Here is an 8,351-nt window from a genome sequence, read left to right on the forward strand (position 1 = left end):
GAGCGGCGGGGCGGGGCGAGGCGAGACGAGACGAGACCCCGAACCCCCCCGGGGCCGGTGTCAGCGAACCCCCCGGGGCTGGTACCGCCAGAAACCCTCGGGTCGGCACCGCTTTCCCCTCGGGCGGGTATCGCCGGCCCCTCGCTCCCCTCAGGCCGGCGCCACTCTGCCCTTAGGCCGGCGCTCCCAAACCCCTCAAGCCGGCGCCTCTCTGCCCTCAGGGCCGTGCTGCCGAACCCCTCAGGCCGGCACTGCTCCCCTCAGGCCGGCACTGCTCCCCTCAGGCCGGCACTGCTCCCCTCAGGCCGGCACTGCTCCCCTCAGGCCGGCACTGCTCCCCTCAGGCCGGCACTGCTCCCCTCAGGCCGGCACTCCTCCCCTCAGGCCGGCACTGCTCCCCTCAGGCCGGCACTGCTCCCCTCAGGCCGGCACTGCTCCCCTCAGGCCGGCACTGCTCCCCTCAGGCCGGCACTGCTCCCCTCAGGCCGGCACTCCCAAACCCCTCAGGCCGGCCCCGCTCTGCCCTCAGGGCGGTGCTGCCGAACCCTTCAGGCCGGCACTGCTCCCCCCTCAGGCCGCTGCCGCCCTCCCCTCAGGCCGACGTGGCGGCCCCGGCCCTGAGGGGAGCTCCGCGGGGGCTGCCGTCCCCTCAGGCCGGTACCCGCCTGCCCTCAGGCCGCTGCCGCTCGTCCCTGGGGCCGACGCGGCCCCCCTGGCCCTGAGGGGCACTCCGCAGGGGTGACAGCGCGGGGTGCAGGGCCAAACCCTGCGTTTCGCCGTGATTCAGCGGGACATGGCTCCAGGCGCTCGTCCCACCAGTGTCACGGACGGCCGCGGCGGGAGCGGTGCCATAAAGTTCCCGTTTCTAAGTGAAATAAACTTCTATTTATGCCTCTCTGAGCCAAAGCCCGGCGTGGCTGCAGGAGCTGCACGTGTTGCACACACGAAGGCGTGCAAAAGCGAAGGAAAAAGCGCCGATCTGGTTTTCCTCACACGTTGAGGGAGTCGGGGGAGTAGCTGCGAAGCCCGGAGTCGCTGCGCTGCGCGTCGCTGGGAGAGGTGGCAATCCTGCCCCCAGAGCTACCCAGGGAACACAAATCGCACTAATCGCATAAAAATAACTTGCAGAAACTTGTTTTCTTGCAGGGAGGGTGGGTGGGAGGGACACGACACCTCTTGCTGCTCAGTTTGGGATGTCGGCTTTCGTAACAGGCATGTTTCTCAACAAACCAAAGGATAAATAAACGTGAAGAAAAGCCCAAACCTACTTTGAAAAGGCAAATGAAATGTATTTTCATCCTCCTGGGGGTAATTAGTTTTATACAGCATTTGCCATTCAAATCCAAATCATTTGAATGCTGCCTCGTTACCAGCCGGTCTGGATCCCGTATCCTTACAAAGGACACAATAAGAGCTATAAATATACATTCCCCCTTCATTAATCATATGAAGTCTACCCATATATTTTTTGTTTCTTCCATCTCAGCTTGTTGCCCACTAAATTGTGTTTTTACAACACGCACGCTATCCCTGCTCATTTTATGATTGACTAATTGAATCGTCTCTTTCAGTGCGTAAATCATGGAGCGCCAGGGCTCAAGAAGTGGTAACTGGGAGATAACCTGCGGCACTGCACGATGGGAAACGCTGGTACATCCCCCTAAAATGTGTGTTTGTATCGCAAAATGCTTTAAAACTAGTTTAAAATCGTTTGTTCCAGAAAGAAATGGGTTTTCACGCCGGTAGTGCTGCTATTTCCGGAGAGTTGCCGGTGATAACCTCTGTGCGTGTGGCGAGGGTGTCCCTCTCGCTGCAGGCCCCTCTGGATTCCCCTGAAATTATCCCTGATCCAGCGGGATTTACAGATTTGTTTCTTTGGAGGCTCTTTGGGGAGGCAGACTCTTCGCAGCGTCCCCGAGACGCAGCGTGCGTTTCGCTGTGCGCAGGGACGCAGAGATGCGCGCGACTAATTAAACGTCGACGTGACTACCAAGTGCCAGCCAACACCAGTGTCTGAAGTGTTTTCTCGTGGTGAAACTTGCTTCATTATTCCATCATTTTCTTCGGTGTTTCTGCCGGGAAACGAGGGGTTTGTCCTCCACTAAAAATATCCTGGAGCCTTTTCACAATGATGAATAATTACCTCCCCAGAAGGGTGTTTGGGTTTCTCCTTATTACGCTTGCTGAGTTACGCCGATATCTGATATGCCAGAAGGACTACCAGCTACGAGCTGTAATTTATACGGAAAATGGAAGCACTGATTAAAAGGCAGGACTGGTAGTATAACTCCTATTAAAGCTGGTTAGCAATTCCCATCGTAAAATCCTACCTCCAGTCACTTTTAATAGTGCTAGGCTAACCACCGCGCTGAAATTTAAGCATCTTAAGTTCATACCTCGGGTTAAATTATAAATATTTCTTCTTTTGTTCCTTCTCTCGGGGATCTTAGAGGCTGAAAAGCGGAATGGTCACCTTGTCAGAGGTGTGTCCTCCAAACCCAACCATGAAAATCCCGGCTGAAAATCCCGTTTGTGCTGGGTGGGGGCTTCCTAGCGCTTGGCAGAGCGGTTCCCCAGCCCTTCCCTCCTCACCCGGCACCTCACAGCCCCGGGCTCTGGGAGTCGGAGCTGGACCTGCAGTTCCAGTTCCAGGGCTGCTCCGGATGGGATCGTGCCAAGTCTGAAGGCAGTAGGAAGGGCGAGAGGGGAACCTGTCCTTCCAGTCCTCTCGGGAAACGCCGAGCGGGAAGCTCCTTGAATAACAGGCGGTGAGGAGGAGAACTGGATGAAGGAGAACTGGATGAGGGAGAACTGGATGAGGGCCGAGTAGTCGGCAGGCACAAAGGGGCTGGGGAAAGACAGGTTCTCCGGGACGGTGAGTTGGGAAGGGAAACTGGGTCTGCCTGGAGGGAGGGATAAGGCAAGAGTCTGGAAGCCAGCCTGGTGGGAGAAGACTTGGAAACGGGCTGGGAATGGGAGAAAATGGCCAGGAAAATGACACGGCAGGTCTATAGAGAGCAGTACTTTCTCTGGCTGAGGGCTGAAGGAGAACTCGCTGGGAAAAGGGATCGGCTGGGAGAGCTGGAGCGGGGTGAGGGAGGAGGATGGGTGATCCCGAGGCTGGATGTGGGATGCAGCAAGGGCCATGGGAAGAGGGGATTCACTAGAGATGGTGGTATAGAAGTGGGAATGACAGGGACTGAGGAAGGGAGGCAGGGCAGGAGGGTAAGGATGTGGGAAGGGTGATGAAAACCACCCGGAAATCTCTCATGTATATCAGTATATTATATTATATACACATATATATCATAAATGTGCATCAGTAGATACTGGCAGCAAGTATCTGAAATGCACTGGGAACGTACCTCAAACCCTTCGAGCACTGGACCACACGCAAACTCTTACACAAGTTTCCACATGGCTGATGGCCTGTGTCAATGTCAGCACAGGATTAAATTGCTGGGTTGTTGGTTTTTTTCGGGTTATCTCTAAATGGAAGAGAAATACACGTATATAAAAACAACAATAGTTGGGCTGCAAAGTAAAACACTCCCAAGTGATGAAATACCAGAATAAAGGCTGCGAGTGCAAAAAGATACGCCTGGCTCAGACACTGAACCAAGGGCAAGGAACCAAGGTAAGCGCCTACACAATTCCACTTAATTTACTATAAAATCAGATGTAGGTACTTGACGTATCTTGTGGGGCACGGTGGGGAGAGCAAGCCCAGCGCCGTGGCTCAGGTGGGTGACTGCTCCTCCAGGAAAGGGCTTCAGCCTGGGGACTCCTGAGGGATGCAAAGCACAACACTCCAAGCAGAGCCACGGCAGCGATGCGCTAATTGCGCAGCCTGCCCGTCCGAGGTGCCTGATTTGACATTTTGAAGTTTGATTTGCAGAAGTGAAGAGCACTTGCGGATATATCTGCAGGAAATGAGAACTTATTCAACTTCTGACTAAATTGGATGCTTCGCCGCGTTATATTTTCTGACAAAATCAGGCCATGAGTGTTTCTAATTGGATATCTAAAATTAAAAGATATTTTTTTTACTATTCTGTCTGTGTGCCTAAGTTTCTCATCTGTTAAATAAGGGCAACACCAGTTCTCGCAACAGTGGTGAGAAAATGAATTAGTTTGTGCAGCGCTCGGATACCATAGTGATGAGTACCATGGAAAAGCCCAGGAGGAAATGAATAAATCTGTCTTCAGAAGAGTATTTGAATAGTGTGCAGTAAATAAAGCACGGGCCACATAGTGAACAGCGAGGAGAAAATAAAATTATTACTTAGTGAGCACAGTCTATTCTGTACAATGAGCGAGGCCGGGAACCTGTCGGAAGAAACAGCGTGTGATCTAATTACAATTAAATAGTGTATCATAATGCAAATGCACAAGAGGGACAAATTACAATTGCACGGGCCACCCTCATGTCGGCGTTTCTAAACTTCTAAACTCTTGGATTAAAAAAAAAAGCCAAACCAGCACCCTTAGGCTGCAGACATGTAATATACATGTATGAATGATTCCCTCGCCCTTTCATAGTTGGAGACAATATATTTGCCTCATCTGCCTCTGCCACGGCAACACGGTTGAGTGGAAGAAGTGTTCTTTCTTCTCTTGGAGACACCCCAGCCTTACAGCCAAGATGTAACGCTGTCATTCACACACTGACACTGTACAGTTGTAAATTCAAAATTTACCTTCTTTGGGAGTCCATGCACACTAATGGAGACAGACAGTACTCCCCAGAGAGGGGTCCAGAGGAGGACCTTCATTTCAGTGATTAAAATTCAGTCTTTTGCTTGGGGTGCTTCATGTTTCAAACCAGCCCACTGGGTTTTGGTGCAGAGCAAGGGTATGGAACAACGACAGCTTCACGGATCTTGTGTGACACCTCGGTCCCAAAGCGAGCACGGAGCCTCTCCGACTCCTGCTGGGATTTGGAGCTGCTTCAGAGCTGCTGCAGATCCCACCGGGTTATCTGTGGCCCACAAGAAGGGTGATGGAATTAGGATCTGGCTGCTCGGTGGCACTCTGGCTGCCTCCACTTATCTGATGGCGATTCCTCTATTGCTCAGCAGGATGCGAGGTGACACTGAGTCATTACACCAATTTATTGTTATCTAGAGAATTTCCCGTTGCTGGGCATCCTCTAGCAGCTGGTTAAGGCAATTTGGGGATAGGAGCCAAAGAGCTGGCTCATTGAGTTTAAGAGGCACAGCGATGAGATACCTTCGGGATAATCTGCTGCGCTGCCTCCCTGGTGTATGAGGCATCGGAGCACGTCTGGGAACGGTGACCTGTCTGGTCACTCCTGGGTAGGTCTCCATACTGATCCCAGCCCAGCCAGGCAGGCTGTCTTTCATCATTCAGTAGGGATTAGATATTTTTTTTTAGTTTTTTTTTTTTAGTTTTTTTTTTTTAGTTTTTTTTTTTTAGTTTTTTTTTTTTAGTTTTTTTTTTTTAGTTTTTTTTTTTTAGTTTTTTTTTTTTAGTTTTTTTTTTTTAGTTTTTTTTTTTTAGTTTTTTTTTTTTAGTTTTTTTTTTTTAGTTTTTTTTTTTTAGTTTTTCATATTTATTGGTCACAGATGTGGTTTTGCAAACTGCTCCGAGGTTAAAAGTCACCCTCCTGACTGCGCCGAGCAAATTCTAGGTTAGTGGGCCCTTTGCCCAGGAAGCCTCTAACCCCAGCACATATTTCTGTCATTCCTGATGTCAACAGCTAGACAATTCCAACTCCTCGCTGGAGTCAGGGCGGGCCATAACTGGAGGCAGACCTTCCAATAACTAAGGTTAGTTCCCTGGGAAGCCTGAGAGGACGATGGAGCTCCTTCGCTTGAGTCAGTGTTTAGCGGGATCTGAAATAGGAGCGGAGCAGTTGGTGTGAAATGCTCTTAGAGGTTTCAGTTGCTGAGCTGAGTGGAGGGAGCTGCTGAGGCCTAATCCAATGTTTGTTTATTTAGGGATTTCAGAGGTAGATAGAGGGAACCTAGAATCCAAAATGCAGTGTTTACCGAGTCCAATCCACACTTTAAAGGAAAAGAATAATTTATTTGTTATTGGAATGTGCATAATAATGTGGGATGTGGCTGTCTGGGCATTCAGGAGCAGAGAAATCCAGGTAACCCCCAAGGGGAAAGCCTGGTGTTATTGCAGCCAATGGGTTTTTTTGCTATCCATTTAACCAGAGTGAGATTTCATCTCTGGATGCCTGTCACGGGATGACACTGTGCCACAGGCATTCACAGTGGTATCAGGAACACTTAGTTTGGTGTTTTTCTCTCTCTTTTGGTGGTAGTCGTATAGTCTTTGTTCTCAGGTGAGATCATTACTGAAGGCACACTGAAAATTGACTCTCCATTCTTCTTCCCCACCAGCAATGCCCTCACTTTCCCAGTGTCCTGCTTCTCACTGAGGTAACTCCTCTTTGGGCTGAAAGAGTCTTGCACCCCCAGTGAGAGAGGAGACAGATGGCCCATGCCCTCTTGCGTGTGAACAGGATCAGCCTCCTCTGCAGCTTAAAAATCCACAGAAGCCAGAGGAGGATTCCAGGTGGTGTTTATCCCAAAGCATTTCCAACAATCCCACAAGAATGTTAATTACTGACACCAACAATCTTGTTCTCATTCATATAATGGGAGTGCCTGAAGCTCTTACCTGAGGTTGAGTCCTATTGTATTAGACCGGAGAAGGATCGCGCAACAAAAGCAGATCCTTTCCCCAGAGAAGTTGAGCCTGGCAGGAAGTTAGAAGGAAAGCACAACCATGGCAGGTGGTTCTGTCACCAGAGGCATCACAGCAGGTCCACATGGCACATCTCCTCACTCCTGGTGCTCCAGTGCTGTGTAAACCCTCCCGGTGTCCGCGCCAGCGAAGGCAGGGATGTCAGACCACAGCAGTCTGAGAGCAAACCAAAAAAGAGAGGAAAAACATGGAGAGGAGAAAGGCTAAAAACAAAAGGAAGAGAACTGATACCAAGCACAGAGAAACAGTCATTTGCCTGTTTGAAAATAGTGGCTCAAATATCCCTCTGCTGTAACTGGCAGAAACTGGAGGCACAGGGTAGTTTTAGAACCTTGTGACAGAACAGTAACTATGAAGAAAATTACCTTAATCCACTAATTTAAGAGTTCAGAAGCAGCGGCAGCCGTCAGCACTAGGATGTAGTGAAGACAGGGATCTGCAGAAATGGGGAAGAATGCTGACGGGATACAGAGGGACTCCTGTTTGCTGTAACGAGCATCTTGTTCATACCCTTCTCAGGCAGCCCTTCAAAGTTAGAGTTTTGGGTCTGCTTCCTCCTGCTGGAATGTTCCTCAAAACCTCATCACCCTTTCAAATGCTGGGAAGGAATTTCCTATAAATAAAATGGATTTTTCATGGAACAGATACTGGACTTTTTCGTTTTTACTGCGTTGCCTGAAAAAAGAACAAACTCAAACAGTTGTAAAATTAAATATTTCAGAGCAGATCTTCAGGTTCATGTATCAGATGCTTTGAAGACCTTACTGTGCAGCTTTAGATGTAAATTTATCTATAATAAAATTACCTATAAAAGTGCATAAACCTAATTTGACTCTGTCCAATAGGTTACATGTTACTGGATATCAACACCTCGATACCAAAGCCATAAAGCAACAGGTCCAAAACCTCGTTTAGATGCCGTTTCTACTCCCCAAGCTCATAAGATGCCACTGAAGGAGTCCTGGAGGACTCCTCTTTTGCCAGTGACCTCCTGCCACATGATCTGTGCACCATGGCCATGGTGTCACTCAAAGCACCTTCCTGCCAAGGGGGTCCTGCTGCAGCACCCGGGGGGCACACTGCAGAAGGCCAGAGAAGACCTGGGTTATGTCTTTCCAAGAGGGCAACAACATTTGCTACGGAGAGAAACAAGCTTCCATTCCCAGCAGCTTCTAGGCTGAAAGCAGAGCTAAGCCTTCAATCATTCCGCATAAATTTTATTTTTAAATCATTTCTAGCCTCTTGCAAATTTTAAGCATCTCCAAAAACAGGGCAAATGTGCCAGCATTTCTTCCAGCAGCCCGACGGCTTACCCCCATTAGTGCTGCCTGAATCTTTCTCAGATGGCAGGGCTGAGCAATTTGGAGACACAAGGACAGTTTAAAAAGAAAAGAGTCTATTTTGTGCTGAGGAATGGTACCGCGCTGACAGCTCTAGCAGATAAAACGTGGGTAGCCTTCAAATAGGTAAAGTGTTTTACTCGCTAAAGCTGTCAATCTGGCACTTCTCACACACATTAATTTTACTTTTTTTTTTTTTTTTTTTTTTTTTTTTTTTTTTTTTTTTTTTTTTTTTTTTTTTAAAAACCCCTGTGTGGGACACTGTCT

The 8,351-nt window shown here is 49.1% G+C and overlaps 1 long non-coding RNA gene across 3 annotated transcripts in view; it reads right to left on the reverse strand.

The window, feature by feature from the left end:
- Positions 1-1,311: 1,311 nt before the first annotated feature.
- The window catches only part of LOC106894867, a 17,834-nt gene continuing 10,794 nt past the window's right edge, over positions 1,312-8,351 (reverse strand). Inside the window, exons 3-7 of one of the 3 annotated variants that reach the window (XR_001413330.1) lie at positions 7,110-7,357; positions 6,658-6,900; positions 3,366-3,488; positions 2,397-2,796; positions 1,312-2,231 (exon numbers count right to left, since the gene is read on the reverse strand). This is a non-coding gene — a long non-coding RNA (uncharacterized LOC106894867). Of the gene's footprint in view, positions 2,797-3,365; positions 3,489-6,657; positions 6,901-7,109; positions 7,358-8,351 lie in introns of all 3 variants that reach the window. The other 2 variants (XR_001413329.1, XR_001413328.1) reach the window with 2 other exon arrangements.

Source organism: Calidris pugnax, unplaced genomic scaffold, assembly GCF_001431845.1.
Source record: "Calidris pugnax isolate Ruff unplaced genomic scaffold, ASM143184v1 scaffold237, whole genome shotgun sequence".
NCBI classification, from domain to species: Eukaryota; Metazoa; Chordata; class Aves; order Charadriiformes; family Scolopacidae; genus Calidris; species Calidris pugnax.